Source organism: Cupressus sempervirens, chromosome 8 (genome assembly GCF_028749045.1).
Source record: "Cupressus sempervirens isolate cs-2001-9-10 chromosome 8, ASM2874904v1, whole genome shotgun sequence".
In the NCBI taxonomy this organism is placed as follows: Eukaryota; Viridiplantae; Streptophyta; class Pinopsida; order Cupressales; family Cupressaceae; genus Cupressus; species Cupressus sempervirens.
The window spans coordinates 845,407,909-845,432,973 of record NC_143125.1 but is presented as its reverse complement, the minus strand read 5'-3'; the positions used below and the strand labels follow the sequence as shown (position 1 = coordinate 845,432,973).

At 33.8% G+C, this 25,065-nt stretch overlaps 1 pseudogene; it reads right to left on the bottom strand.

Annotated features, from left to right (window-relative positions):
* LOC149545063 (serine--tRNA ligase, chloroplastic/mitochondrial-like) overlaps window positions 1-25,065 on the bottom strand; it is a 49,223-nt pseudogene that overhangs the window by 4,052 nt on the left and 20,106 nt on the right.

The following is a 25,065-nucleotide window of genomic DNA, read 5'->3' as shown; positions in this document are numbered from 1 at the left end:
AAAAATTTGGGAAAAATAGTTTTTGGACAAGGTTTAATGATTATTGAGATACTCTAAATGATTTATAGCTTCATCGAAGGGCTTGACTTCTTGAAAAATTCAGATACAAATAACAAAGTGCCGACTTTGGATTCCAAAAACTTCCAAATTCCTTTCAAGATTCAACATTTTGTATATTATCAGAATAGGGTTACAACAATATCAAGATCTAAACATCAAAAATAGTCATGCCCAAAGATAAAGTAAGGGGTTATACACATTAAAAAAAACCTACTTTGGAGATGTAAAACATATCCATTGACAATTCTACCATAATCATAGGCATCATTGGTCATTTAAATATGTTAGACTCAAAATATTGCAATGGCCTATGTGCTAGTCTTAGCCTGAAATAATTAATATTCTAAAGCTACCATCATGCACTGTCACAAAGAACTAAAAAATAATTCTTTTGAATCCATACGTGCATTCTAAAGGATGATCAAGGCTTAAGTTTGGGCTTAGCTTTGTCTTTTCGCTTGAAAATTCTTCATCTAGTTATTTATTTTATAGTTCTATAGCATTGGTGTTTGGTATTAAAAGCATTTAGTTGGAGTTCCCTGCAAGTTAATTCTTTGATTCTCTTTTCTTTGGTATCAAATCAGTTCTGAATGGCTTTGGTTGACTCATTTAGGTGTTTAAGTTTGATATCTTCCACAATACTATCTTCTTGAATAGCTCTGAGTTGATTCTTTATAAGAAGCTTGAATAGGCTGGAATGCTTCCACAATGCTATCAAATTAGTTAAGCCTTGCATTTCCTTAACTATTATTCCTCTTTCAGAGACAAGCTTATTGTGCCTTATCAGGTTGCTGCTCTGAGTTGATTCGGGCAGGCATTTTCTTCATAATCAATGTTTACATCCAATCTCCATTCAAATTATCTTGATAGTAAGGACCATTTCAAAATCTATCTCAATAGAAGATATATGAATTGTTGGAACACCTAGTTTATTATTAAATTTTAAGGCAGTAATGTAATCCCCATGGCTCAATTTCTCAGGATAGGAACTTCTGCAAGTATTCACTTAATTAGAGAGGCAAGGGAGGACGTGAAAGGGGATATCTACTAAAGAGGGAACAACATTGGTTGAGTTCTCTTGAAATTTGAATCAGGACACAAGTGTTTCTTGAATACATTTCTTGGTTGGTTCAACTAAATTCCTTATTTGAATACATAGAAAGAGAAATATTTTATTTGTTGCAATCAATCAATTGAAAATTGGAGAATCCTGTGTGCAACTTAATACAGGGAATAACCATCATTGATCCTATATTTCTTCAAGATTAGCTAACACCCCCCAATGGAACCACTAGTCAACACTGCACACCAAAAGACACTGAAGCATTTCGAACTTGGAGGATCTTGTGTGCAACTTAATATAGGGAATCACCATCATTGATCCTATATTTCTTTTAGATTAGCTAACACCCCCAATGGAGCCAATAGTTAACACTACACACCAAAAGACACTGAAGCATTTCCAACTTTGCCAAAAATAACTTTGTTACTATTGTCAACCAAAGCCAATTTTAACCATATCTTGAGTGTCAATATGCTATTTCCTAGCAATAGAAAGCAAAAAGTATTTAATTACTCATTATGCCTTAAAATATTTTAATTAAAGACACACTAATCCTGAAGACAATGAGTTTGTTCTAGAAGGAAAATCTACCCATTTGTTATCTCTTTACATAGTAGAAGTGTAGCTGGGCAAGGATGTAATGCAACAAACTCATAGTAATGATTCAAAAAACTTCTTAAATAAGGTATGCTTTTGAAATTTTACTAGATTATCACAGTGCTAGCAATTGTAATATATTAGGAAATCCAACTGCAACTAGACACATAGCATTGATCAAAACCACACCAAATATATTTCAAGAAAAATATTTTTTTTTTAATGTGCTACTAAGCATCCCTATAAGAGTAAATATACAAAAGTAGCACCAAATTTTAGAAATCTAGGTTCTAATGGAAACCCTGGCCTTCGTTGAGTCAATGGCCCTAAAATTTTAATAACCATTTGTTATCTATGCAACATATATTCCCATCGTAAGGATAAAAGGAATCGATACATTAGAAATGTTGAAAATGTATTTATAGATTTGTTACATTCAATAGAGGGCTGGATTGGTACACTTGAAGCAGATGCTATATTACAAAAATTATAGAAGAAAATGGTTTTGCATATGAGTGAACAAATTTCAACCATTTCGCGGAACACCTTTCTAGAGTCCATGCAAGGTGCAGAGAAAGTGTTGTACTTTTAAGTCAATTTTACACTTTGTTGATGTAGAATAAAAATATTGTAGAGTCGTGGCATGTCAATAGATGTGTAGTCATGCACAAAATCTTCAGCTGCTACTACCAAGAACATAATTTGATGCTACAAGTTCTCTATGATTCAAAATTGTGATATGGATGATTGTGGGTTTTGTGCCAACTCCCATGGCTTCAGAGCTTAAACTGGTAGATGTTTCTATATAACCCCAATTTCATTTTGCACACAAGCTTGATCATATACATTTATGGGTACTTTCTCATGATGACTGATAGGTTTTTCAGTAGGACAAAGAATGAAATAGAGATTACAGGATCTTTTTAATGATAAATTAAAGTATTTACTACTTATATCCAATTTACTCAAAGTTCTGGCTGGTTTCTCTATTCAAAATGTATTTATCATTGTTCAGATCTTGTTCATATCAAAGCATAAGCTTAAAAAATATTAAATTTTTGTATTTGATATTCCTGAAGTTGCTAATATTTTTATCTAAGTGGCCTCTGACCATAGGATGAAAGTACTAGCTTCAAGAATTCTAAGAAGAACAATACCTGAGAGCTTAATTTTAAAGAGCATATAAGGCTCACCATTAGCACTAATTTTTTATGGTATAGGATAATTTGGAGGGACTCATATATGAAAAAAATCAATTTCATAAACTATACGTAGGGTAGCTCCCAAGTCATAACAAGTACGAGTAACTTTATTCTTGCAGCGGTTCCCCCTTTTTGATGCTGATGATATGACCAAGCTTTGATGTGTATCTTAAATGCTTTATGGCTGAAGTCAAGAAATCTCTTGAAGTATGGAGAAACTTTGGAAATGTAAAAAATATTCAATTTATAAGTAATATATAGGAAAGATAGCTACAAGTTGAATAAAGCACAAGCAAGTTTGGTCTTGTAGTAATCTTGCTTTAGAATGCTGATGACATTATTATGCTCTAGGTTGCAATGTAATGGTTTACGGCCCATGTCAACAAACCTCTTGAAGTATACAAATGATTAAAGTGAGAACATCAATTTTTGTATACACTATATATGAGAGTATTATTTTTTTTATTACTATATGGTAGGTAGGAAAAGGAGAGGAATATGATTTCTAAAAAGAGCCTTAATTTGATATTAATATTAAGAAAATATCAATTTCCAGAGTGTAATATGTTTGCAAGAATCCTTTAACCATCTTTGGGTCACTATGAGCTACTTTTATTTTCTTTTAAATCTTGCAATGAACAAATTGTGCACAACATGGTAGCTTTGCTTTGAAAAAGACTAGAAATGAAAGTGTCCCCTCACTGCATCTTAAAAGAAATATTTTATAAAGTAAATTTAGAAAAAGGGAAAAAATGGTGTGGATTTTCATATAAGCGATATTTTTGTGAAGTATTGAATTGTATTTATTGAGACAAATCTCATGAGTAGTAGGGGTGAAGCACAAATGCTTCTTTAGAGGTCACTCACGCTAGCACTGTTCTTTCTCAAATATGCATTGTTGGGTGTTTTAAAATGTAGTAAAACTACTAAGCGACAGAATGCTTAATACCAGGATGATAGTGCATATACAATCTAAAGACTAGCCAATTTTTATTAACAATTGCATATGCAAAGTACTTGGACCCAACTTCAACAAAACCACAGATGGTTTTCTACTCTTTTTGCTCTGCAAAACCAGGGTGGGTATACCCAGGGATGATTCACAACTAGAAAAGACCATAGGAGGATTATTTTAGTTTCATTCTGATTCTCATCTCAAATCCTCAAATACATACATAATTCATAACAATTTGCTAAATACATCCCACATAACATATATGGCCAAAATTTCTTCTATAGATCTGTAGATGTTCTTAACAATATTGGCTAACTGAAGCTAAAACATTTCATTCAGACAAGTACTGGCCAGCCTTTGAAGATCTACAGGAAATAAAAGTAAAGTTTGATTGGATGCTTCATTTTGATAACCATTTATGATATATTTCTCTTTCAGCTAAATCAATTTGATCAGTGCCTAATCCATTGGGGTTCAGAGTCTATAGAAAATTCTTAGATCTAATTCATTGCCTTACAACAAATTCTATGAGCAATTCTTATCAGAATTCATCATTCAAAATCCTTTCCATTACTAAAGAAACCTCATCACATTCATCAAAGCTTTTATTTAATCCATTGAATTAATAGCAGTGATAAATAGATATACAACCTAACTAGATTGCATTCAATTGCACAAGCCTTTACTTATACAATATCAAGATAACCATGTAATTAGAAGGAGACAAGATTCAAAAAGAGTTGATATGGGGACAAATCACAATTTGTATTCATTTTCTTTGAATATGGTATACCATTTACAATAAACTCAGAATGACCTTCAGAAAAAGACACAGTTCATTCTATATTCATGTATTCTCAGAGAATTGACAGAGAAAATACATCATGGATTTTCTTTCAAAATTTTGGACCAAAGATAGACTAAGCATATTACTTAGAAAAATAGAATTCAGACCATTTTTTAGCCTTGAAATCTCACTTAAATAGTGTGAGATGCAACAAGCTTTAGGCTAAAAGAAAGTGACATGTGTCTTCTAAAATATACTAACAAATGTCTACCACAAAAGACAAAAGCTAACAATAGAAAAGCTATTACATAGAACATTCCTTGGTGGGTCCCTTTTTGTTATGCTTCTCAGTTGTTGAAACAAAAGAATATGATCTGATTCTTCATTTATTCTTCATCCTCAAAGTAAGTGGCCATAAGGTTAAAAATTGATGTATCATCTTCAACTACCTACAAACTTACTTTGATCTAGGGATTTTCCATGTCTTCATTACTGATTATGAGGGTAACCTTTACTTTTGCATCTTCCTCATCATCATCTTCTGACATTTGTACTAAAAATTGATTTTTCCACTCATTATAAACAACATCATCTAGCCAATTAAAATTTAGAGCCTCTCTTCATATGATTACTAAAGAATTTTCCAATTCCTCTAAATCATCAAGCTCTTTTCTGATGGCATTATAGAATGATTGTATCTTTACAAACTCTTCATTTGTTCTTGCCCAAAACTAGTGACTAGTTTCATTCATGATATTCTTGATCCTTTCGTGAAATATTTTGTCTAACTCTTTTTTCCACTTTTCTTTTTCCTTTATTGTGCTAACAGATTCTAAAGCACAAGGAAATAAAATGAATTTTTTAGAAATATATTTGGGAAAACAATGTGTTAATCTTTTTTGCAAAGAATCCCTCTTATCACCAAAATCTCCTAGCTTATTTAATAAATCAAAAATTTTCTCTACTTGATGACAAGGCATTTGGACAGCAGATATACACATGAATGTGATATCATTGTTTCTCTCCCTCCACTTCTATGCCAGAGGAGTTAAATTAACCTCATCTCTACTCAACTCATCCATGAGAGCTATAACTCTTGTCAACTAATCAAAGAAAGTTGACCATTGTATTTTATCCCTTAAATACATCACACCCTGCTTCAATTTTCGTTCATATTGATTCTTTAATTCTACCTGCAACTCATGTAATTTGGTTTTTTCTACTTCAAAGTACTCTGCATTATAGAATTGAGGTCTTTCAAGGGTGTCTAGTATTTCAACAATAGGGGTTGCTCCAACAAGTGATTGTGAAGGGTAGGTCATCCTATGTGCACTAGATTCTCCTACTTTTCTCTTCCCAAGTATCTTCTCCATTTGAGACATTTTGTTTTCTACTGACTATATTTGTATTCCCCTTTCCTCATATGCTTTTAAAACTTATTCAAATCTAACATTGAGTTGGGTAAATCTATCCTCTTCCTTGCCAAATACAACACCACCAAATTTCAGCACTTCTGAGGCCATCCCCATTATTTGCTTGCTGCTTACTTCACTAGCCCTATATACTGTCAATGTACTAGTATGTTCTGCAGTAGATATTTCCTGCATCCTAGTTTTATCCCTTTCCTCAATTGACCAAATTAAAAGGTCTTGGTGATCATCACTAAATTTAACTCCTCTATGAGCCTGTAAAATTTCTTCTTCAGTTTGTAACTAGACATCCTTTTGTTTTCTTATTGAATCAAAAGCCATAGCATTCACAATATCCCATTCAGGTAAGATAAGAACTCCTAACTATTTAACTAATTGCCTCTCGGCCTCAGGTGTAAATTGGGCAAAATCATTCAAAAATTTAGATTTCACCTCTTCTTTGATAACAGAGTCTAGTTTATCTAGTTGTTTTGCTTTTATTTTGTTACAAGTATTTTCAAAATTGCCTATATTCAGCCTCCACAAAAATTGTGCAAATGCTCTAGACTTCATAAAATTTTCATCATTTACAAACCTCTCAGAGGCTTGGGCAACTATAGGATCAATTTCCTTACCTTTATAGTCAGCAACAGTAAGCTCCAAGGAAGGTGCACGGGGTTCTTGTGGTTCCCCAATCTCCAGATCTATGGAAGTAACAATTATATCCCCTTCTCCTCAAATTTGTCTTAATTGTTCCCCTAAAGATGCTTCATCATCTATCATGATTGGGGATTGGCTTGGGGAATATTATTCTGGCAGAGAAGAAAAAGATCCTTGTTCTAATTTCTGTCTTTTTGGAGCACTAGTTGTAGATGGACTTCTTGGTCTTTTTCCTCTATGAGGAGGACATTGTTTCACACTTTGAATCATTACATAACCTACCATTTTTTGCAATGTATATTGGCCAGGAGCTACTATGTTTTTACTATTAATCCTTTTCTACACTTCTGCATCCTTGTCTAGGTATGCCTTAATATATGTAGCTCTTTTTTCATTCATAACCTATGTTATCTTAGGAAAATTATTCATCAAGGCTTGCATCTTGGCTCCCCAGTATTTCTTTTCTTTCAATGGGTCATAGTGGGGGTCAAAAGCATTAATGAATTCAAGAGTTTTGCTAAACATCATTCACTTTTCTTTTCTCAATTCTTGTTCTTGTAAGGTGAAAATGTTTCTAATCACATCTTCAAGATAATAAACTCATTGGACCATGTGAGAAGCTTTTATTCTCTCCCTGAAGATATCATAGAAACCTTCAGGATCAATAAATCTAGCATGAGATTCTGCCATGTTATATTTGTCTTAAAAAAAGTTTAGGTGTTTCCAACCTTTCCTCACAAAAACAAAATCATGGGCCACCGTGACAATTGGAAAAAATGTGTCCTTCCTAGTCAACTCCCTCTCATCTATGGTACCTGTCTGCCATAACAACTCAACAACTCCTATCTTCAATGGCACATGAAACGGTAGCACATGAGGTTTTCCCAAAAAACCATACACTATTATTACTGTTGAAACATTGTAGGTTATTATATCCTCCCAGTTATGACTGACAAGTAGCCCTTTAGCATAGTCCTTGGGTCTGACCAATTCTAACAATGTTTGTGGGATTCTAGGGCTATCTCCTCTTAAAAGAAATCTAAGCTTTGATGCAAAATACCTATCAAACCTCACATAACTGGCACTTGTGGCTTCAGAGGTCATATATACACTCCATAACTATATTGGATTCTTCTCCCCTTCCCTAGTTGTTTCCAATTCCATACCTGTGGAGAAAAAGGAAAATCCCTTGTACAAGCACATATACATAAGGAATGAGTACCAATAGAATGGTTTATTTACTTTTCCTTTTGCTATCCCAACCAAACCATTGTGAATTTCTTTTGCGAGAAATGTTGCAAAATCTAGGATGGAGCTCATTCCAAATTGAAGAGTTTGTGCCATGATGAGGACAATTGGGCCTGAAATTTTTTCTACCTCATCTATTCCAAAAATATTACAAAGGGAAACATATAATGCCTTAGCCCTAATGTTAAAATGTCCTTTTAATAGTGGCTCTGGGGTGCTAATAGTAATTACAGATAAATTACCAACCTTAGCAGCATGCTCCTGCAGCAGCCCTGTTTTCAAGTAGACTTTTTGTGCATCATACCTTGCTTGTAGGTTATCCATGTCAATGGTTTCATGCACAGCATGGTTAGCTTTAAGATTGAAAACTTCTCTAATTAGTTCAGGGAAAACCCTAAAGAGGTTTACTCCAACATGATTCTTTATCCACCCTATAATTGGGTCATACTTCTTGGCCAAATCCATTAATAAATCACTGTCAAAGAAAACTGTAGGGACTGTCAAGTTTCCAATATCAAACTCCCAAACATTGCTCAGAGGATTATCCAATTTTTTCTCTGAAAACCACTTTTTGAATAATTCCAAACCTCCCATGGATACCTGAGCACCTTGTACCTAATTGGCCTTGTCATAAAAACCCTCTACTATAGCTACTCTAGGGTTTTTAGGAATTAACTCCCTCCCTTTTGTTATCTCATGTACTGACAAAGGAAATTGTTCTAGAAAATCATCATGCACACCCCTTTTTGAATATTCAGTTTGCCGAGAAAAATCCTTTCTTGGAGGCATCTTTAAGAGTTCAGGAAATTTATAACAGCAAATTATTATTTCTACTAGTTACAGATCACTTACCCACTAGATTTTCCCTCCTTTCTCTGCAATGTCTTTTGTGAATTGCGTTGAAACCCTTGAAAAATTCTATGTCCTAGCTCTAGAAATCCTCTCATACTACAAAAATCTATAACTATGCTTCAACAAAAGCAAATTCATGTGCTATATCAAAGTATTTAGGTCTCACGAAGGAAGCTCTATATCATATTTATTTCTGCAACTACTATTTTCAAGTTGTATCTTGAATTTGAATTCTACCCGTTGATCTCCCATGCATTGGACAGCTTCCTTTCAAAAACAAGAAGCCTTTTAAAACTTTAGGATCCCTAGACACATGTTGGAAACCCGCTTGCTCACATTATTTAAAACCCTCACATCTTGATAATGCGAGAATGTGGGCACCGTCGATTTTACTCTGATCAATGGAAAATTAAGATTTCTTTATTTGGCGGCCCACTAGATCAACTTGACCAATGAGAACTTTCTCTTTTGTCAATGTGCTTCTCATAGCAATTAAAGTTTCGGCGCCCATGACATTGCCATTTTCGACATGGCATACCTATCTCCCACCACCAATGGTGTGTTCATTTTCTTTTAGTCTTTTCCAACGTGGCATGACTCAACATAATTCTTAAAGCTTTGTCCCTGTCCCACCATGCTTGCTTGGCCACATTATTTAAAGATTGCACATTTCGATAATGCGAGAATGCAGGAACTGTTGATCTCGCTTTAATCAATGCTGATCAAAAACATGTAATGACTATACATTCATTCAATCTGAATGGATCAATGAAAAGTTTTCTATCCATTCCATGTCATTTGACAAATGCCACAGAAGACACACCGTAATTACCTTTCTGCAAAAGGTGGGCCGATGATATCACCATTTCCACGCATCGTGAGCCCACTTTCTCACATTATTTAAAGATCACACATTTTGATAATGCAAGAATGCGGGAATTGTAGATTTGAACTAGATCCACGGTTGATGCATATTGATCATAAGGTGAAGCTTTATTGATTTAGACCATCAATGACAATACAGGAAAATAAAATGTGTCCTAGCAAATCTGACAAATTTGCAGAAGTGTCTTGACCCATGCTGACATACCAGACCTTTTGTGGCGCACTGTATCTCAAAAAAAATCCGAGGCTACGTGTCACAAGTATGCTTCCCTACATTATTTAAAAACCTAGCACTTTGATAATGCAAGAATGCGGGAACCGTAGATTTGAAGTAAAATCAACGGTGTTGAAAAAAATTTCAACTTGGCATCCTTTTATTAATAAAATATCCAATTAGAGCACATAAAAGGTTTATCATAAGGAATAAAGGTATTCTGATGCAAACAAATCTTTAAGATAAAATACCACGCCAAAATGGTTTTGAAACAATAACCTTTTTGAAAATTTTGAAAACTAGGACAACACAAAACAAAGGTATAAGGGATTTCCAGGCACTTAGGTCATTTTTGTGGATAATTTAGAGCCAAACCCTAAGAAATTGAAAGGAAGATACAACTTACATAATAGGGCATAGTTAGGGTAACCTAATTGTTTTCAGGATTTCACAAAATAAAACCCTAATCTGCAAGACTAAAAAAAAAACTTAATTGATTTTTTACCCCAAATATCAGAATATTTCTATATTGTGAAAAGTCACACCAGCATATCCATTGATTTTTCCTCTCAATCAAAACTACTTGGTTTGCTACCTTGTTTGTAGAAGGCTCAACAAATTGTGTCTTGTGAACCATTCCTTGTAACTTCTTGGCATGTTACCACTTTGGCTAAAGCATATTAAACCATTGAATTTTTCCTGTAGTCAAGCCCCCTTAGCTTGCTACCTATTTGTAAAATGTTTAGTGAGGGTGTTATACCCATTTATATTAAGTGAAACCCAGCTGAAACCAAAAATCAAAACCTTCAACAAGTTATGTGCCTTATTGCAGAATTGCAAGGTTAATATGTGGGATTTGATGTAATAAGACCCTGTGAAGGTCCTTTTTGATATGTTTTTAATCATTAAAGTTCAAGTTGTAAGCCATTCTTGGCATCAAGATGAAAGGACAAGGGTCATTTATGTAATGTAGTAAAATGTCATGGGCAAAGGGAGTCCTAGAATGTACTAGGTTGAATGGGGTCAAAGAGTCATAAAATGCATATCAAACGGAAATAAATGCAATGTAATTTGGAAATATGACAAAATGTTGCCAAACAAGCCACATATGGCACTATGGTAGAGTCATGGGATTAAGTGAAGGTTTATGAGTCTTTTAAGCATTAGAAAGGTCAATTAGTCTCAAAAATGTCACAAGAATTGAGTCCTAAAGCTTGAGGTTATCATAAAGGATTGTTATTAAAGACATTAAAAATTATTCTAAACTATCCCAAGATAGTTAAAGGGAATTTGGTTGGTTTTAGGGTGTGAGGAAATTTGAAAAAGGAAAAAAATAATCTTATATGAACATGATAGATGAATGTGTAAAGGTGTTGAGGAGATTTCAATGTGATAGCCCTTGAAAATCAATAAAAAAACTCTCTATTTCGCTGTTAAAACTGTCACAGAACAATGACTATGCAATTTGGTTGTTTTTAATTGGTGCAAGTTTGATTTCACTTCAAAGCATTTCTTTGAATATGAAAATGATTAAGAAGGTTATTCTGTAAGTTGATTTTATTTTTGAAAATTCATTTGTAAAGGATTTTGCACAGGTAATAAGAGATTGTCATTGTCACATGACAGAACTTGACTTTCTAAGGAAAACTCAATGAATTTGACCCCTCTTACCGTTGTATTGTATATGTAACTCATGGAAGAGGGGTTACTAATGTATTATGCACCTATTTGATATGATTTTGTGCAGAGAAATGAAGGGAGATTAGAGACAAAGATCTTTAAATGTGACAGGGTGTTGTTTAAGGGTCACTAGCTGAATGGGACAGTTATGAGTTGGGAGATTCCATCCACATGAAGGGTATATTTTCTTGCATAGAAGGTTAGGATTGGACCAAGAGAAGGTGTTGGATCCATTGTAAGGATTAAGAAGTGCTTGGAAGGGTTGATGTTCCAAATAATTTCAACATCCAACATTTATAGATGTTTGAGTCCTAAATTCACGTCCCTTGATGTTAACCCAAATGGTTTAAGGATTAAGTTTTTTAAAATTGTACAACCACCATGAGGCCAAACTTGCATAAGCTAATTGATTTGTAATTAAGTGAAATATGAATTCTTCTTTTGACCCTTAGGCCAACCCACTTAGGCCTATTTTTCAACAAATTTCAATTGCAATTATTTCATGGCTGAAATTGTAATGATCTTAGGCTCACGAGTTTTTGAGATTTACCCATCTTTTGAGCTCACATGTTCTTAATTAAAGATTGCATTAATATGTTTCAATCTTTTAGTCATCTTCATGTTCCAATTTATTTGCAAGTATATTTTCCTATGAAGAAAGACCACGCCTAACAATATGAACAGAAAACAAAATAATGAGACAATGGCTGCATTTTGGGCTTAGTTTCGAAGAAAACTTGATAAATGTTATTGTCCTTGCAAAAAGTGTAAGGGCTTAAAGAATCAAAGAATTCTAATCACAACAGCCCAAATTCATTGTAGGGAATATGGTCATGTTGAAGGAGGCCACGATTTTTGTCCATTGCTGAATGTGGATTTCCTACTGGAGGAACATGGAGGTGTGAATATCCAAGCTAAAGATAACACTTCCATGGAAGAAGATGATAATGTGCCAGAGGACATGATTGAAGAAGATGGTATTCGGGCAGGTGATGAAGAGGCTCATAATGATGGTACTAGTGAATCTGATGATAATGATGAAGATGTTCTTGACATACCTTTACTTGAGAAGGCACACAAGCCCTTATACAAAGACTCCCAAACAACTCTACTATCGGCTATAGTGTTGTTGGTGAACTTAAAGGTTATGAATAGTATATCCAATGTAGCAATGTCACGTATGCTAAGGTATGTCATTTTTGTCATCTTCAATGTTAGCATAAAATTACTATTCATTATATTAACAATGCATATTTGTTGTTGTAGGTTGATTAGTGAGTTTTTTTTACCACCATCAAACATTTTGCCTCGTTCATACTGAGAATTATCTAACATTATGGATCAGATTGGAATGAAGTATTAGACAATACATGCATGTCCCAATGATCACATTTTATATCATAAACAACATGAATATGCAATAGAATGCCCTGATTGTCATGTTATTAGATATTAGTCAGATCAAATAATAAAAAATGTGCCTCACAAGGTTTTTTGGTACATTCCCATTATTCCACGTCTTGAACGATTATTCAGGTGTGCTAGCTTGGCACAATTTATGGATTACCATGCACGCAATAGAAGTCAAGATGACATTATGTGAATGCCTGTCAATGGTTCTGCATTTAAAGAGATAGAAGAAACATGGTCACACTTTAAAGAAGAACCTCATAATCTAAAACTTTCATTGGCGGCAGATGGTGTCAATCTATATGGAGATATGAGATCTGTTTACTCAATATGGCCTATTTTTGTTATTAACAATAACATTCTTCCTTGGATGTTCATAAAGAGGGAGCACATAATGTTGTCAATGATTGTGCCAGGTATTTTTTTATTTTACAGTTATCTAAATTAATTTATAAATAGTGCATGAAAATGGTTATAATAATTACGTAATGTTTATGTTCATTCAATTTCTAGGTAAGTACCAAGTTAAAGATATGAATGTGTATATTGAGCCCCTAATTGATGAGTTGTTGAAGTTATGGAATGGCATCACTATGTATGACATCTCTAGACTGCTAGGACATCAACAATTTCAATTCCATGCAATGCTTGTATGGACAATACATGATGCCCCTGGGCTAACTCATTTTTGTGTTATGTTATATTGTTAAGATGAAATGTCGTCATTTGAGAAGTTTAGGATAGCAGGTTTTTGATGAGTTTAGACACTTTCTCCACAATAATCATAGGTATCGAATTGCTAAAAAACATCTTTTCAATGGGAAAGAAGAGACATCATCAAGGCCACAAAGAATGACACCTCATTTATGAAAGTTGGAATAAGATTGACTAAATCGTTGAGGTAATGTCATATTTTCATCTAAAGTTTAAAATTTGTATTTTGATATTGTCTTATATTTATTAATGTTGTAATTGATGCTCATCAAGGTCATCAAGGCATCAATGACCAACTTTTTAGAGGAATAAAAATTTATCCTACTCAATGTAGTAGGTTACCATACTACAAGGATCTCCCAATCGTGAATTTGTTTGATGCTATGCGTATTGGAAAGAATGTAACAAAGACACTATGGAAAATGTTGGATGGAAGGCATGATAGAGAACAAATTGCTAAAATTTGTACTGACATTCACGAATCCAATCATGCACTAAAATTTTTCATTGAATCAAATAGCAATGGAGATCGCATAAACACAAGTGCCCTTCCTTGGTTATTAACAGAGCAACAAAGTGATGCATTAAAAGAAGTTATCAAAAAAAAAAAATTCTAACAAGATTTGCTGCAAATATAAGAACTCTTCTATTGAAAAGAAAGGTGATTTTGGGCTAGGGTTGAAAACACATGATCGGCATACCTTCCTCAAGGTAAGTCATGTTTTCTATTTACAGTATATTTGTAAGATTGAATGTTGTACCAGTTGCATTATTTAATAATATATTGAAATGATCATTTTTTAATGATTGCAGTTTGTCCTACCTCTATCCCTTCCACAACAGTTTGACAATAGTATTAAACAAGTTATATATGATATTGGAAAATGCATGAGGTTAGAAGTGTTTTTTCTTAGATTTGTAGCTTTTTATCTGAAATCTATTGTATAATTTTATTTGAAATCTCCTTTATGTATTTTTTTAGTGTTGAATCTCTTTTAGGTGGTTATCATCTAAAGAAATTGATAAAAAAGATATAAAATATTGGAAGAGAAGAATTCCATATCTTACATGTGAAATGCAAAAGTGTTTACCTCCAACATTTTTCAATGCTCAAGAATACTACCTCATACATCAAGTTGAGGAGATTGAATTGTGTGGACCTGTACAAGCTAGATCAATGTGGATGGTTGAGAGGCACTTGAAATTTATGAAGGGCTTGGTTCAAAAAAGAGAAGATCCTGAGGGTTCTATGATAGAGGGATATATGATATACCAGACCATGGTGTATATTAGTGAATATCTTTCAAAGTTCGCAGTAGGTATCCATGTAGATTGCATTTGGAATCCTAACTATAATGACAAATTCAAAGGGGAGTACCTGATGGGGAAAGGTAGATTGAGGAGGGTGAGAGGTAATTATAAGCTTATTTTTGTAATTTAATAATTCTTATCCATCATAAATATATATAAGTTGTTTCTAACTGGTCTAATTGTCTTCTTTATAGTTGGTTGTGAGTGGGATGCACTACACTTGTATATTGCAAACAATCTTTGATTGGATGAAAGTATGGATTGAACAGACTCAAGAAAATGGCCGCTCATTAACTTGGAATGGTGTTGCATCATTGGTTAAAGAAGCTCATCATAATGGAGATTCCAATGTTATGCCAATGGTACTTGATCTAATATATGGCTTAAGAGATACAAAGGTATGCATAAGATTACTAATCATGAGACATAATTTTAATATCAACTCACAGATCAATGAGAAGATTCCTAACATGTTTGAATAATTGCAGGTCAAACACCACAAAGCTATGTACTACCATGGCTATAAATTTGGCACAAAAAAGTTAGATTAAATGAAGAAAATGTGTGATTCTGGGATAAGTGATGTCTTCGCGGTCACCAATATTTCATCTTGAACTGACATACATCCTCAAAAATCTGAAAATTGATACTATGGCATTTCGGATGATATACTTGAGTGTGACTTTAATTCATTCAAAATAGTTCCATTTGTTGTCAAATGGTTTAGGTAACGACTAAATCAAAATGATCTAGATAGGACTATTATTGAACATGATAATGGATTTACTATGATTAATACAAGGTCATTTGAGCCAATCATATTATTATGCTCTTTTATTTATGGCTTTGGAGTTATTTTGATGAAAGTATATGAATATTTGATGTCACAAATGGTAGGAAAAAGCTACAATGATCGCTAATCAAATGCAATCTAAAATACGAGCGTCATATCTAATTGACATTAGCCTTAGTACTGACTCTGTATTCATCACCCAACAAATTATGCAAAGATACACTGATGAACTTGTTAACATTATCATCAAGGGTGACAGAAGTGAGGAGAAAGAGGCATTGAGAATAGAATTGGACCGTAGAATCCAATCTTTGAAGGTAAGCAGTAATTTGACTAAAGAAGTAATGGAAGTTCAATAGATATTAATATTTTATAGTATCTTATGGATCATGATCTCTAATTTTATGTGTTCTTGTATAGACATATGTGCTAGTTGGGACATCACATGGTGAACATTGTCAGTGTTGTTGCGAAGTACCTTCATGTAACACTTTGTTTTGATCAACATTATAACACTTACCTTTTTTTTGTGGACGTTTCTCACTAGTATCCCATTTGATCTTTATCCATTGCAAATGTCTTTGCTAAAAATATTGTATTCTTTAGCTCATGATGAAGTGCGGACTCCTGCTTCAGTTTGTTGTCCACTATTGTTTGTTGCATTATCAGTAATAAGGACCATGCAAACATCATCGTCTGTGCCCACTAGAATTGGTAAAACTTTGTTTGGCTATATTTTGTAATGTGCTATATTTTGTAATGTATTTCTACAAGTTGATGAGCAAATAAGTAGCATATCAGTGCTTAAATGATGTCTACAAAAGCCTGCATACATAAAAACACATGCATACACACACAATGCATACATACATACATATATACATATATACATATATACATATATATATATATATATATATATATATATATATATATATATATATATATATATATATATATATATATATATATATATATATATATATATATATATATATATATATACCCACACATAGAGAGACATGGACATAGGCAGGGAGGTAGACCAATAGAGAGCAGCACTAAAATTGTCATTTAATTGTTATGATGTTTTAGTCGATAGACCAATAGAGAGCAGTACTACTAAAACTGATCCATTTTCTGGAGCAATTCATGTGATTAGTACTGGTTCATATGAAGGGACATTGTTGCTGAATAAGAAAACTTTTTTTTCATTAATAGAACGAAAGCTTCTAGGTGATTTAAAATTAATATTATTTAAAGTGTAAATTTAGTTTACTTTTACATTACTCATTTTGGACTGATAAATCCTTTATGTTGTTGTAGGTAATAATGCTTTCTTTGAACATCTTTTTCATATGAAATTGAGACTATTTGGACCCACCATACGTAAAAGGTACGTAGTTTCATATCATTGCTACATAAATTTTCTTTTCTTTTATTTATTGTAATATACTAAAGTTATTGATCTAACAATCTATTTGTTTTTAAAAAGGTGGAATTTACAAGCTGTGGAATTAAAAAATTAGTTGATTGCATCTATTGGGGAGAAATTTGGGAAAAACATTTTTGACAATGGCCTACTTTTGAAAAGAGCAGCAAAGCATATAAAGATTGTGACGGATCAATATAGAAGGGCTCTTAAGGATAACCCAAAGTATGACCATCCTCCTATGATTCCACTAATGGAGTGGAATGAAATAATAGAAGATGGAAAGGAGAAAAGGCTATGTGAAGATAGAGATAATGAAGCAGCATAGTGCAAAAAGAGGTATGTCATTATAGTATTAAGTACATTGTAATCATGCACTAATTATTGATATTTGTAAATATATAATCTAAGATGTTTGAAAATGTTCATAGATTGTAGGACCCATCTGTGGCTACAAAAGCAAGAGTAGAAAAGGTTGGCCAACACAAACTTGGCTCTGGTGGCTATATGAATCTCTAGTCTCGACTTGTAAGTAGAGCAATGAAATTATTTTTTTTTAATATAATGTTACAAACAGTTTTGTTTAATGAAACCATACATGGAAAATTGACATTATCAATAAAAAACCATAGGGCACAAATTTCAATGTGGAGGTCACAGATGAAGATAGAAAAATTGCCTTGAAGGAAGGCTATAAAGTTGTGGTTGCACGCCTACATGAAGAATCTATAAGCCTTGCCCAAGAATCCAGTGCACCAAATGATATCTCATAGGTAAATTGGTCAGATGAAAAGTAAATGAAATTAAATAGTTGAGAAGATTCTTTTTTGGTATTAGTTTTAAACATAAATTGACTACATAAGAATGTGCATAACATTTTACTGTATCCTTCATATCTTACCATAGAACCTACTTGTGACGAAGGCCATGATGTGAATTATAGTGATGGAGGTATTAATCTACTATTGGAAATTATTTATGCAATTATGAATACAATTTAACATCTTCAATTGGAATTTGACGTGTATCCTTTTTTTGAATATTTCAGAGCATGTTGAACATCGTGCTGAAGGAGTGGACCATGTTCCAAGTGTTCAACATGTTGATGCAGTGGCAGATCAAAATGTTAATATACATGATGTGGCATTTTCAGGTAAGAAAAATGCATTTTATGTTGTACTCGTACTTAATTAAAAACTTGTAATAGTTAGAAAAAGAAAAAGAGTATGCCAATTTATCCCATTCACTTGTTCTTGCAAGAGAGCCCCCTTTAGTGCAGCAATCTCCTACTCCTCCAAAGAGAAGGAGCCATCGTAATTTGACATTACATGTGCCAGAAGAGGAGGAGAATGATGCAAATATGGATGCTCCTATGAGCACTTTTCTTAAGAGAGCTCAGAAAACAAAAAAAAGAAATGATGTTTTAAAAATCTTCTTTGATAAACCTTGTTGGATAATGAAAGAACTTTGTTTTAAGTAATTATGCATGAATGATGCGTATTAATACAGATTTTTATTTTATGTTAATGAATATTGTTATGTGTTAATGAAGTTTTGATTAGTATTGTGTATTAATGAATTTTATATCATATTAAAGAATGTCATGTCATTGTATTGATTGAATGTTATAGTTCATAAATGGATGAATTAATGAATGAAGTATGTAATTAGATGATAATGGGTACTTTAGATTGATGTTAGGGGGAGGGGGGGTGAGGCCAAATGAGCTTCCACCTTCACGTGGTTTTCCTTGTTAAGTAGAGAATATTATAGTATTCTTGAAACCAAGTGAAGCTCAAACTAACATAAAATGGACACTTTGCATGCCGTTGGTCTAAAATGATCCACAACTACTGTTGCCCATAACATACAATGCAAATGTGATATGGGATTTATGTGTTGCTACCTACAATGTTTGATATTTGATCATTTTGTTCCCTTTATATATTTACCCTTTTTTTTTCCCTCAGCAATAGTTGTCAATAATGATATTCTGAACTATGCATTAGGTGACTTAAATGACCATTATGGGAGGGAAATCTGCTTTCATTTTCTTTCTTAACATTATAGATTTCCATTTGCTTTCATGAATTCAATTGAAACCCTTCATGGGAGTGAAATCTGCTTCAAATCCAGATAGCTTGAAAAGTTAAGAACCAAGCTCTCCAAGAAGCTAGCTAATATTGCATTCAATAAAGGTGGAGTGATGCACATATTATTCCATCCTTTGCCAAATTTTGTCACTATATTTCTCTTGCCACAGGACCATGCACAGTTGCCAATGAACTATGATGAAGAAATTGACCAGATAGTCAAATCTAGAAGCTATCAAGACAAGAATTTCACTTGACATAAGATATGTGCTAGGCTATTGCTCCATGTAGACCTAGTAATGGTACTCATAGCATTTCATTTTTTTCTCTAGCTCATAACATCTAAGTCTAGGAAATTTTATTAGGCTATTTCAATTGATTTCTATTGGTAATTAAATAATTCATAGTTGTAGCTTCAATAAATGTGTTTGGATCCTTATTTTAAGGTTTGGATTAGAAAGCAACACACTAAGGTGAATGCATGATGGTTTAAAAAGATTAGGAATTTGATGTAGAGTAATGCAGTAACTACTTCCACAAGCCAATAAATGGTTGTCACAATCCAACTTAGGATTCTAGGACTTCTCACAAGTCCTCTTACCCACACCGGGAATACTCAACCACAAACCAAACCAGGCAATCCTATTTCAAAAGCTTCACCAAATGTCACCAGAAATGGAGACAATCATGGACATACTATTTCAACCCAAAATCATCAATTTTTTTGGTTCCACCAAACTCACCATACACCTTGGCACATCTAGCTCTACAAACCTTGTAGCCTTTTGATTAGCTTCTTCGCACTTTTATCCCAATATCCCTTAATAGCACAGGAACTTCTCCATAGGTTAAAACACCCTTCTTGTCACCTACTAATAATCCAAAAGCTTTTGGGCAAGTCTTGCTCCAGCACCCTCCAAACTGCTGCTTGGTACCTAGGCCTAGTTGATCAAGTTAGGCTAGGGCTTCAAGGAAGAATGGGAAAGGTGGGTTCCCAAGACCCCAAACACTTAAGGAAATCTCCAACACACTCAATACACTCAATTTCAGCACTCAAACTGATCATAGGTTCCTACAACCATGACTATCACCATTTAACTTGCAAAATCTAGTCAAGCACATGGGCTTGCTTGACCTAGGGCTGGCTTGAAAAACTACTTACCCTTCTCACCATGCCTCCAACTTCTGAAATCATTGAGATAGGACCCTTAACTTGCATATCCCTCGGTTTCAGAGCTTTCCATCAATGGGAATGCAAGTTAGGGCTGCATTTGTGGAAGGGCCTAGAAAATAAGGCTTTTCAGACCCCTTGCTACTAAAATGCAGATAACTTTTGAACCACAACTCCTTTTTGAGTCAAACCAAAAGTTTCCTAACACACCCCTAAAACTATTTCATACACTTAGCAGTCATAATAGTGTCGTATAGATCCATACAGTCATAACAACCGAGAAATTACTAGTAAATTTCTAGAAGATTGAAGTTTGTATTGCTTTTCCTCCAAGCCTCAATACAATCTGATCTCCTCCTACCAACTAAGATCGTATATAAAATTTATAAAGGTCTACATGACCATTGGAAAAACCATATAGGTGTTTCCAACCATAAAACAAACAAACAACCACTTTTTGCTAATACCGATCAGCAATTTTTTAAAAGTTGTCAACAACTTTATGCAATTTTTGCATTTTTTGCAAATAGGTAAATGTTATGAACCAAACAAGTTCCTCTACATCCAAAAAGGCCTATGTAGACTCTTAATTCTCTATTCTAAGTCCTTTTTGTCCCATGGAGTCACTTGGTTTATAACCACACCAAAGTGCTCATGGGCCTTACATGTGCCTTATTACAAAATATTATCAAACAAAAACTAACTTATTAAAGTATGGACCAAACCTTGTTAAAACTTCCTAATCTACTTGAATCCTCCCTTTCCTTGAGTGGTGAGGTGTCCTACAACTTTTTCCCCTACCTCCTTGGTACTTGTTCCCCTCCTTCCTAGGTTAGGTGCCTTGCACTAGAATTGACCTATATGGCAAATACATTATTATCTATAATGCAATTTTCTATCATCTTTTATGTTGCAGCTAAAGTAGCCTTGATTTTGATCCATCACAAGGAGTCATTATGGAATGAGAAAATTATTCACTGGGTGTGTGGATGTACCCCTAACTCAAAAAGGAGTAGAAGTGGTTGTTGATGCTAGAAAAAGGATTAGCAACATTGTAGTTGATATGATATTTAATTTTGTATTGGTTCAGGCTCAGATGAATGCTATGCTTGCGATGAATCAGCGCCACAGGAAAAAGGTTTTTTAGTCAAATCTTTACTTTATGTTTATGCCAACATTAACTACTTTTCTTCTCCATATATGAAAGGGTAGGTGTTTAAATGGTTATTACTTGAGTTCAATATCAATTCTCATGAAATTGGAATTATGTATCTAGCAAGAGTTGACAAATGCATAGATGGAGTTTTATTCATTGAGAAAAATATTAGATTCATTTCTTTGGAGGCAGTTGTGAAATGACTATCCTAGGTAGGCTGAGGTGTTTAGGATGTCGTTCTAGTTCTTAAATTCAAATTTATTGTTGTGGTTTCTGTAGCACATCTATAATATCAGTGATTAGGTTTGGATTTCAACATTTATATAATGACTTGTTAAATAGGACTAAAGCTTGAAGTTGAATTCCATGTGATGCAGGTACCAATAATAATACATAATGAGAGTGATTAGGCCAAGGCATGGAGTAGAATATTCAGTGAAGATAATCAAAAACACTCTATTCCAATCATAACAGCTTAGCAACTCAATACATGCATGTAAAAGGTTAATGCTAACAATTCTTGGATATTAATAGTTTCAAACTTTGTATAATATAATTTTATAATGTTTACTACAATGCAAGTATGGAGAATTGTTATGACATTCCTCCCCCAAATGGTGAAAGCGTTGAAATGTGCACAGAACGTGTTGTTGCCTACTTTAAGGAACAGGTGTGGTACATTTTTATGAATTAGATATGTTGCATTTATTTTTTTATAAATGTGCTTTTTGTAGTGGTGTGTATATATGTTATGATTGGGTTGTTTGCTAGGCTTTCAAATTCTATATGATTGCTAGTCACAAAACCAGTAACTTGCAAATATCCATCTTCTAGATCTGATACGTTCAGAGAGGTATCAAATCCTTATGAAAAATTATCTTTTCTTGTTTACATTTATTGTAAAGACTAATTAAAATATGTTATACTACACATGTAGCTGATGTTATACAGAAAGCTTTCATATACTTTTCATAGTGCTACTTTCTTAGGAAGACTTTGATTTATATGGTTGTTGTATGTAATGTCCCCTTTCTGTAAATGCTTGAGTATTTGCTCTAAATCAAAGATTCCAAGTAGAAAAATAAGTAGAATAGAATGTGTAACATCATGTACTTGGTCCTACAACATTTTAGGGAATCTTTGAAACATAATCCAAAATAGATCTTCCTTATTTGCGATATTAAAGCATATATAATTCCAAATAGGATTAGGACAATTAATTTAATCATATGGAATACTGAATTTATTAATGGAGTTCAACTATAGGAGAGGTAGGATAAGGGGAATATTAGGGTTCCTTAATCAATTGTCTACCCTAGGTCTAAGAGAAAATTCCACCACTCTTGGTTTCCTGTGGCCGTTGCCATCCATACAAGTGGGTGTACCTAGTGAAAAATCCATATCCAATTATTCCTCTACCTAAGGCCCAAGAGTGGATACCATCCCTTGTGGCCTCATGTGGCCCTTTACTATCCATTTGAGTGGGTGTACCTAGTGAGGAATCCATAGCCATTCCCCTCTTCCATAACCACCCTTATCCTTCTTCCTAGGATTAAAGTTCCTTAACGTAATGGCCAAAATGGTAAGGATATGAGAAAACTGCAATAGGATTTTATGCTCTTCCTTTCAGACTAAATAAGTTTTTCCCATCTATCTGAAGAATTAGCTCTATTATGTTAAGGTTGAGAATACCTTTGTTATGGGCAGGTAGGAAAATAATAATTTTTTATTCATTCGATATAATTTCATAGTAAGAAAGCCTTAGGTGTTAATATTTTACTACTTTTCCCCATATAGGGAAAAGTTTTGAGAACTTCCTTAAATAATTCTATGCCCTAGTCAACAATCATTTAGACCTTTTTGATGGCATGTGCTTCATACACAACATTAATAGTGGTTACATATAATGTTGCAAGAAATGTACTCGTTGACCATAATAGGTTTATGAAAAGGGTAGAAGATGCTAGGAAAAAGTGAAAATAGTGAAGCAATGGATGAGATTGATGAAGATGATGACTTTGCCTATGGAGATTTTGAAGATCTAGAGATAGGAGAGAAATATGGAGATAAAGCTAACGATAGCCTGGAGGACAGTAAAAATTTGAAGTCTACAGAAGAACAACAAATACTAAAAAAGCTGGCACTTCGTGCCAAATTTTATTCTCAATATCCTTTTGGATATTTTGTTTTCCAGTCATACAATGCCAACTTTTAAAGTTATTTAGTTTCCATGGTTCATAACATTGTGAAAAAAATTTCTTGGATAGCACTGTGTATGAAATCCATCCTTAGGATATGATGCAGGATTAGAAGTCTAGAGTTTCCCTTGCATGGGTGACTACATTGCAAGAGTTAGAACAAAAGAGCAACTAAAATTACCACCAAATCTTCTACAACCTCCACAAGGTTATACAAGGTTTTACTCACCTTACAAGAAGGACCTTACTGAGGTTTTTTGCTGCTGCTTTAAGTCATAGACCCAACACTTCATGAAATGTTGCAACTCTTCTTCTTCTCACTTGTACAACCCAAGCATCATAAACCAACCTTTGCACAAGGTGATCAAGCAACCCCAACCTTCCTAACATCCAAGGGAACTGAAAAAAACATCAACACACCCAAAAAAAATTAGGTATATGGTAGATTTGATGTTACCAGTCATAAGCTAAATTGCAACACTTGACTCTTATACCATACACACAACCAAGAATGCAATTGGATCCTCCAGAACTCCCAAGCACCAAGGATAGTTTGGAACAACTCCTATATGACCAAAACAAGGTGTAAAAAAGGTTGGAAATCCTGCCAACCACTTACCAAGCAAAGTGTTGCAACCAACCAAATAAGCGCTTAGGTTTCTTAGCATTGTTTTCCACCAATAACTCAAAATTTTTACAAAGGACTAGGCAAAGAAAAGAAAAATTCAAACACCCTTTTCAAAGTGCCAAAAGACTCCAATATTTCAAAACCTAACTCCACTCTAGCATACCCTAGCCTTAATCTTGCACACAGGCCTAATTAGCAACTTTAGGCTTGGTCTATAATGAAAAGGTTAAAAATATGGGTGCATGGATCAATTCTTCAACTTCAATGTGTCCTCCTGATCAAATTTAAGATGCCTTGCCTCCACACCAAGTCCCAAGTTCCTTTTATCACTCTAACTCATCAAATTGCAAAAACAAGGTCTAATACATGGGTCTTATTAGACCTAGTGCTTGCTCTTAAAAATTCTTGCTGCAATCTCTTGGCTATAGGCTTTTGACATTTGATAATACAATGCCCTAGTTTGCTCCATACCAAATTGGAGAAAATTCCAATGGTGGGAATTCAAACTAGGACCATTCCTTTGGCCAAAACCCTTGTTTTGAAGGTT